The sequence below is a fragment of the Octodon degus genome, unplaced genomic scaffold (genome assembly GCF_000260255.1).
Source record: "Octodon degus isolate 3935 unplaced genomic scaffold, OctDeg1.0 scaffold00177, whole genome shotgun sequence".
Lineage (NCBI taxonomy): Eukaryota > Metazoa > Chordata > Mammalia > Rodentia > Octodontidae > Octodon > Octodon degus.
Genome location: NW_004524753.1, coordinates 2,270,603 through 2,279,506, shown reverse-complemented (window position 1 = coordinate 2,279,506; position 8,904 = coordinate 2,270,603).

Here is an 8,904-nt window from a genome sequence, read left to right as displayed (position 1 = left end):
CTGTGCTTTGCTAAGCTTGTTCTAAGTAGGTGCTTTAGACCACTGAGCCATCTCACCAGCCCCTCCTCCCCTTATTTTTGATAGGGGGAGGGGAATGGCCACTCTGGTTAGAGTCGGTCTTGGGTTCCTCCATCTGCCAGCTCCAGCTCTGGTTTTTGGGTGTGTCGTCATCTTCCCACTATTTGGCTCCTTTGGTCTCTGGCTACTCTCCAGGGACCAGAAGAATCACACAGCAGTACCATTTCTGCAGGACTCCTGCTCAGGAGAATGCTGCATGTACTCGAGGATGCCTCAGGTGACAGAAGGCTGAGGGCTGTCTTTAGGGCCACATCGTCCACTGTGCTCTTGCCAGTTTGCTGGTGGAACCCATACACATCAACATGTCAATTTCTCAACTCAAATAACTTTTGCTTTTTCTTTCTGCAAAAAAGTTTTTAGCGAGATTCAACCCGATCCTTCTTGCCTTCTTCCCCGTCTCCACCTTAGGGGTAGGGGGAGGTTGAGTAGGAGAAGCTTCTGCTGGCCTCTCCTGGGTCCTGCACTTGACCCTGTACAGGACTAGGCTGAGCAGAGATGGTGCTGACCATCCCTGGGGCGGGGCCCTAGGACCGCAGGAAGCTTGAACCTGGAGCATCAACATAACACATCCCAGTTCCTGTTTTTTCCTTCCTTTCTCCCCTTTTTATTTTGTTAGCATCACATTCATTTATTTAGCTTATAAGGGCAAATAATTAGAATATAATTAGAATTTATTCTAATCTAATTTATTCTAATAAATTAGAGTATACATAGATTAAAAACCAGACTAGTATACCCCCAAACATATAAAACTGTAAGAAAATTGTACCAAGTCAAGGCACACTTTTAGATACACTGCTCTGGATTGCAATAACCTTTTCCCCTTTCTTTTCTCCTGTTATCTCTCCTTTATTTTGTACTTTATTTTTCTATTATGTTTTTTCATATGAGAGAAACTGACATTTAAGCTTGCAGTTCCGATTTATTTCACTTAACATTATGGTTTCAAGGGCCAGCCAAATAGCTCAACGGATGAAAGCACCTGCAAGCAGGCACAGGGACTGGGGGTTAGATCCCCGGGCCTGTCATGCTGGCCCTGCCCCTGGGGCATGCTGAGATGGCAATTGAGGCTGGGTGTGGTGGTGCACACCTGTAATCCCAGCCCTTGGGAAGATGTAAACAGGTGGATCACTACAAGTCTGATCTAGTAGTGAGACCCTGAACACCCTGTAGACCCTTCCCTAAAATACAAAACAAAACAAAGCATTATGGTTTCAGGTTGCCTCTGTCTTCCTACAAATGACTCTTAAGTTTATCCTTCTTTACGGCACAGTGGTATTCTCTGGTGTGTAAATACTGCATTCTCTTTGGCCATCCATTGGTGGACACATAGGCTGAGTCCCATATTCAGCTATTGTGGATTGTGCTGTCCCAAACGTGGGTATGTGTGTGTCACTGTAATATAATGTCTTTAACTCTTTTGAGAAGATACCTAGAAGGGGGATAGCTGGGACAAATGGAATTTCTAGTTTTGCCTTTTTGAGGCATCTTCGTACTGAGTTCCACCATGGTTTTAGCAGTTAGCAGTCCCACCAACAATGAAGAAGGATTTCTCTTTCCTCAAAGTGCTGTCAGCATTTGTTGTCAGTTGACTTCCTGTTGGTAGCCATTCTTTAATTTTTAAAGAGTCTGCGTATTTATCTGGTACAGGGTCTTGCTATGTAGCTTGGATGCATAGTGATTCTCCTGTCTCAGCCTCCCCAGCACTGGTATTCCAGGCATGCACCACCACACCTGGTCACGGTAGTTGGCTCCGTGCGCCCAGGGGCAGGGCCAATGTATCATGTGGTGCTGGGATCAAACCCGGGTCCTTGTGCTTGCCAGGCAGGAGCTTAGACTGCTGAGCTATCTCTCCAGCCAAGCCTCTCTTTCTGGATATTAATTTTCTTTCTGTTCCTTGGGAAGCCTGCAGAAGCCTGACTTCTGTCTGCCTGTGGGGAACATAAGCAGGCGGGAATTTATCTTCCTCTGTGTGCCACCTGCCCATTGAAAATTTTCCAAGCAAGCCTGCTAGGCTGGCACATGCTTGCAATTCTAGCACGCAGGAGGCTGAACCTGGGAACTTGTGCATCGGAGCTTGAGCCCAGCCCGGGTAACTTCATGAGACCCTGGCAAAGAAATGAACAAACAAAACCCCCAAAAACTCCTAAGCCGATGCTTTTAAAAGTTGCTTTTACTAAAACTATTTTTTTTTCAGTTAGAGAAAGAAACTTGCTGATTAGTTCTTTTCTCTTACCCCTATGCCCATTTGTCATAAGTTTTACGACAAAGGGGCGCAGAACCATGTTTCATCTTTCAATTGGCCATTTCTTTGTGATTCCTTCAACCCTTAACAATTTCCCATTTTGTCATCTTTACCAAGATAAATGAAGGCCAATCATGAGCCTGCAGGGGTGGAGATGCAGGAGGCAGCGGCAGCGGAGGAGAGGAGGTTGGTGCTGCGCAGGCTACCTGGGGCCTCGGTGGGATTTAACAGCCTGTCATCATGATTTACAATCCCAGCCCTCATCGCTTGCCTCTTGTATCCCCAAGACATGAAGAATGGAAGGAATGAAAATGTCATTTACTGCTTATTTCTATGACTTATAGGATTTTAAGGAGCATCTCTCGGAGATGAGTGCAAGTTGCCCTTGACAGATGACTTCGCTACTGTATTTGGTTCAAGTCCCACCTGTGGCGGGGCAAGCAGAATCCCTTATGTTCTCTCTTGTTGGGTTACTTCTGCCTCCTTTGCTCTTCTCTGCACATGCCCAACTGTCAGGTGAGTGACCCCAAGTCTGTGCGTCACGCTTTGAAAGCAAAGCAAGCTTGGCATTTTGCAAGCTGCCCCCTGGACCCACTGGTCGAGGAGAACTTCCTGAGGCAGGGCTTCCTTTTCCTCAACAGGCCTTCCGGGAGTGCATCCCAGGCGAACGGAGGTGCCGGAGAATTTCCTTTTGCATCTGATGGAAACAAATGACCAGCGGGAACACAAAGGGCTTTTGCAGTTCTCTCCTTGCTGCTGAGTGGATGGAAACATTGCACATTGCTGTCCAGGTGCAGACAGCCATGAGGGGAGTTCTGAAGCAGCATTCTGAGCTCGGGGGATGGAGCAGGGGCAAAGCAGAGGCAGAGCTTCAGAATGGAGCACAGTTCTTCTCTTGAAGTTCCTTTGCCCATCAGCTCAAGGAAAGGATTTTCTAGGAAAACCTACTGCTGTACTTAGCAGATAGGGAAGACTGTGTCCATGAGGTCTATTGCTTTTCTTTCCTTTCCTTCTTCCCCTCCCTCCATTCCTTTTTTCTCCATCACCATCACTTCTTCCCCCCTCCTTCCTTCTCTCTCTGTCTCACTTGCTTTCTCCTCTTTTCTTTCTTCCAGGAGAAGGGAAGTTCTGGCCACTCCGATGGTGCTCAGCTACCACTTAGGGTCATGTTCGACTTGTTGGGGGAGGCAGGCTGCGGTCCATGCTCTACTAGACGGGGCAGCAGCCGGAGGCTCAAAAGGAGGTTTTCCTGCTCTGCTTCACAGGAGGAAGATTTCAGAAAAGCTATTTCAGGCTCTTTGGGGAAGGGACCCCCAGGGGATTGAGAAGCAGGCCACCCAAGATAGCTGTGAGAGTCCTGAGCAGAGGACTCTTACCCCCTAAGTAGGACATGTTTCCTAGGGTATAGCGCATGTAAATTGCATTTGGACATCAAATTTGGAACCAGATCTTTGCTTTATTCCTGTGCAGAGTGTGTTATGCACAGTGCCTGCATCCTGGTGATGACTGTGGTAGGATTTATGAAATGAGTCGGTTGGCGGGCTGGGAACATAGCTCAGCGGCATAAGTGCCTGCTTGGCAAGCACAGGGTCTTGAGTTTGATCCCCAGTACAAAAAAAAAAAAAAAAAAAAAAAAAAAAAAAAAAAAAAAAAAAAAAAAAAAAAACACAAAACAAAACAAACAAACCAAAAATAAAAAAACCACAGAGAAAGAAAGAGAGAAAGAAAGAAAGGAATTAGTTGGCTAACATCTGGCAGGCTGTGTGGTACTTATGATTAGAAGTAAGGAGAAAATGTTGATGTGACTCATGTTTGTGGAATGAGAGAGGGTCTCCATTCCTAGTGCTCCCTTAGGAGGCAGACTCTAACATTTAAAGTCTAAGATACACAGAATATGTGGCAACAATATATTTAGATTGATTTGTCAGCCTGAAGGAAGGAGATTTCTGGATGTCCAAAGTCTGACTTTCGTAGGGGTCTCGGGGCAAAAGAAGAAAAGGCTGGCGATATTCTTGAAATGTTTTGATAGAAAATTTCAAACACACATAGCACAATATGCTGCCCCACATCCCTCTACCACTCAGTATCAGCCACTGTCAACAAATGGGAATGGACCTGGGTTCACAAGCATCTCTCAACAAGGTGGTGTTTACACACACCCAAGGCATCTTGTTGTTTCCTCTGTAAATACTTGCTTGTGCATTTCTATGGGGTATGACTCTGTCTCTCTCTCAGACACATCTGCGATGTTACTATTACACCTAAACAATCCCAGCCCTTAGTTCTTAATGACATTTTATTCATGGACTTTCTAACTTGCCTGGTTTGGAAACTTTCAGGCTGATGACCACTGGGTACCTTGTCAATGTTGCTATTATGTGATGTCCAGAGTGATACCGATTCCCATGACTTTCATAGCTCCAGACACAGCAACTAATGAAAATGCAGAGCAAAAGCAAAAACAGCAACAAAAGTCCTGACTTGGCCACTCCGCCTGGACCCTCTCTTCTTAACCCCAGGACCAGTTACTGTTTCACAGTTCCCTAAACTATTGCGGTGCCTGTGCTATCTCCACTGACAAAGCATGGCAGCTGTTGAAAGCACTGCGTGTTTCAAAGCAAATCTCTCTCTCTCTCTCTCTCTCTCTCTCTCTCTCTCTCTCTCTCTCTCTCTTTTTCCCGAGGTCTGTCACTTGGGTGGGACCCATAGCATTCTGGAAAGTTGTGAGGATAGATGCAATTGTGTTGTGAGTCATGAAGATTCTGGGGGAGAATGCCAACATTTCTTGGACTGAAGGAGGAGATGTGTAGGGTCATGGAGCCCCTTGTTCTGGCATGGAATCACTTCTGCACTGGACAAATTCGAATAGCCAGGATGGACCCCTGATCCTAGAAGGTTCTTCAGCATTTCAGACAAAAATCAACTCTGTTTATAGTTGAGGCCAGATGTGACTTTTCTTTTGTCTTCATGAGAAATATGAATTGCCATGGCTCTTATTTGAGGCCCACACTGAGTATTGAACTACAACAATCAAAACCTCTTCAGACTATTGCTTCTGGGTTCCTTTGTTTACTTTCTCCAGTTATTAGGCATGACCACCAACCTCTAACAGCAATAAATTGCCAAAGGAAGTGACCCAGCAATTGTTCTTTTTAATAAAGTATTAATTTAAACAACGGTCCTCACATAGCTTAGCCTCTACAGGGAGAGCTAGACAGCTCAGGAGGGTACAGCTCTCGCCCTGCCATTAGGGAAATGATCCCGCAGTCGCCTTCCTGCTGCAGAGTGGCTCTCACCTGAGCGCTCAGGTGGTGCAGGGGAGACCCTGCTGTTCTGTGTTCCCATGGGGCCCAGGCCTGCTCCTCAGGGGATACCCAGCTCTGTCGCTTTTCAGGGACTGACTGGTGTGGTGGGACTTGTCCTGTTGCTTTTTGCACCCAAATGTTCTGATTTCGGTGAATTCAACACACATTAATGGCCTCCTCCCACTAATTGTAAGATCTGCAATTAGGTATAAGAGGCCAAGAAGGAAGCAAGCCTTTTGTCTTTAAGGAATTAAAATCTGTAGATGAGAATGAGGCCAGGTTGCAGATGATATGAACATGGTGAAGTGCAGTGTCCTGTTGCTCGGACATCCTCAGTGCTCTTAGCATGAGGCTGTTTCTTCCTAGCTGTCACCCTTGCTGAGCGCTTCTGTGGTCTAGGCCTGCATTTAGCCTGGCCTCTAGAGCCCATAGAGCAGGCATGGTCAGCTTTTCAAAATGGAGATGGTGACAGCTGCATCTAGCCATAGAGGCTAAAGATAATGTGCCAGGATTTGAAGCCCCATCTCTTTCCATAACTCCTTGCTGTCTGTCTCCTCCATAGCTGTCCATGGAGCTCCGCAGTAGCCATGCCATCTCTTACCCTTCTCACTTCTGCCTCAGCTCTATCCAGTGAACGCCTCCCTCCCTTCTGCCTAATCATTTCCTGCAATCCCAAAGTGTAGGTCCCCTTGCCAGGGACATTCCCATGTACTACACGGCACCATGAGCTCTCCTTTGTAGTACTGGTCACGCTCGGCATTCTACGCTTACTGTGAGATTCCTGGTGTGTGTGTGTGTGTGTGTGTGTGTGTGTGTGTGTGTGTGTTTCTCAGCTCCCACTGGCAGCCAGCAGTGTGTATCATGGGAGATGGGAGCCGTGGTTCCTTTATCCACCATGGCTTCCCTAGTGCCCAGTGAGGGGACTGGTAGATGATTTGCATAATGAATAAATGAATAAAAAATACGCTGGTTCAGGGGGAAGAATTCTTACAAAAAAAAGTGGAATATTTACCATAGAAATGGAAGAAAAGAGATAGAATAGAAAGATGAGAGAGACACCGTGCAGGCAGACCTGATGTGACTTGGAGCAACTAACGGGAAGAAAGACCGGCCATATAGCTCAGTGGACTAAGTGCTTGCTTAGGCAAGCACAGGGATGGGGTTCGATTCCTGGCACATCTCTAAGGAAAGTTCCAGTGTGGAGCAGACTAGGAGTTATGTAGGAATAAGGAGGCATTTATGCAGCCAAGTGACACCATCTGCCAGGTTCCTGCCCAGTATTCCTTCTCTCCATTTCATTTGGGAGGTATGTTATTTGAAATGACAAACATGTCCTGATGAAAGGCTACTTGCCCTAAACTCCCTTAGAATTTGGGATAGCCAATGAGAAAAAAATGTGTAAGTCAAGTGGGATTTTCTGGAAAGCTCTTTAATTTTTTAAAAAATTTACTTAGTCTACAGGGTCTATAGGGTCTCACTACACAGATCGGACTGGTAATGAGTCTTCTGTTTTCAGCCTCCCAAGCACTGGGATTATAGGCATATGCCAGCATGCCCAGTCTCAATTGCTGGCTTAGGGTGCCCTGGAGGGCGGGGCAGGCACAGCAAGCCAAGGATTGAACCTCTGGTCCCTGAGCCTGCCTAAGCAGGTGCTTTAGTCTGTTGAGCTATCTGGCTGGAGCTGGAAGACTCTTAAAAAAGATGTAGTGAACATTGCAACACTCATATCAGTTATTTACAGTAGATAAAAAGTGGAAAAAACCCTCATTCTATGGACAGATACATGGGTATACAAAGGGTAGTCTATACACGCAGTAGAATATCATTCATCCTAGAGAGGAAGGAAATTTCCGTAACTGATACAACCTGGATGAACCTTGAAACTGTCGTGCTAAGTGAAATACGCCAATCATAGAAAGACAGCTATTTATAGGTTAGGTCCAATGATGAGGTCTCTAGAGAATTCATATTCATAGAGACAGAAGGTAGAAAGGTGGTTACCAAGGGCTGAGAGTGGAGAGTTACTGGTTAATGTGCACAGAGAATCAGGGAATGATAAATAATCCTAGAGGTGGATGGTGACCGTGGCTGCGTGACAGCGTGAGGTACTCAGTGATACCAAGCTGTGCGTCTAGAAGCAATTACAATGCTAAATGTTGTTTTGTCTTTTTTTTTTTCTATAAGTACAAAAGAAAAAGACTTTTAAAATTATCAAGTTGAAGAAGAGAGAAATTGGGCTGATGAGATAGCTCAGTGGACTAACAGCCTGCTTAGGCAAGTGCAGGGACTGGGGTTTGATTCCTGGCACCACAGGCCATGCCGCCCCGCCCTAGGGTGTACTGAGCCAGCCACTGAGACCGGGTGGGGTGGCGCACACCTGTGATCCCAGCACTGGGGAGGCTCAGAACAGGAGGATCACGGTGAATCTGAGCTGCGTAGTGAGACCCTGTACCAAATACATAAAAACAAATAAGAAGAGAGAGATCCAGTTGACTGACTACAAGTTTTTCTGAGCTCCCAGGTTGCAGAGGTTTAAGCCAGCAGCTGGATGGCTCCAAGGCATGATGGCACAGTACACAAGAAACAGTGCATGGTGTCCTTTAACTTGTAGGTGTCAGGTATTTTGCCCCAGCAATGAGAAAGTAACTAAGACAACAACTAAACTTAGGCTTAAAGGGCTATAGTAGGCAAACTCTTATTTTTTATTTGCTGGTTTATTATTTCAGTAAGTACTGAGTACCAACTATATGTGAGGTAGTAGGGATGTAAACGTGAAGAGACATTTTCTGCTTTCTAAAGGAAAGAGCACATCCGTACTGCCATAGGCAGGGCAGCAGTGTGTGCCTGCTCCCTCTTTGGTAAGCTTGTATACCATATTTTCATAGAATTCTTTTTGGAAAAAGCCTTTTGTGGAGAATTCAACACCTTGCCAACCTTTAGGGGCGAGACTTTGCAAAGTTCTCAGCTACAGAATGTGGCTGAGTGTTCCTTACACTATCGATGACTGAGCTAATTGTATGTTACTGACGCCATATGTATATTTATTCAATATCAACCCACATTTATTTGAGTCCCACTTTGTAAGTACAGTGAGCAGCGAGGAACAATAGGTCTGATGAAACCATGGGGATGGATCTTATTGCAAACCACAGGCTTTTAAAACTCTCCATTCAACACGGAGAGTCTTCACGGGGGATAGGAACTGAGATCCCTATTGATAGCTACGGATTCTGATGACCTCATCGCCTCTGCCCCTCGCTTTTCCCCGACACAGTG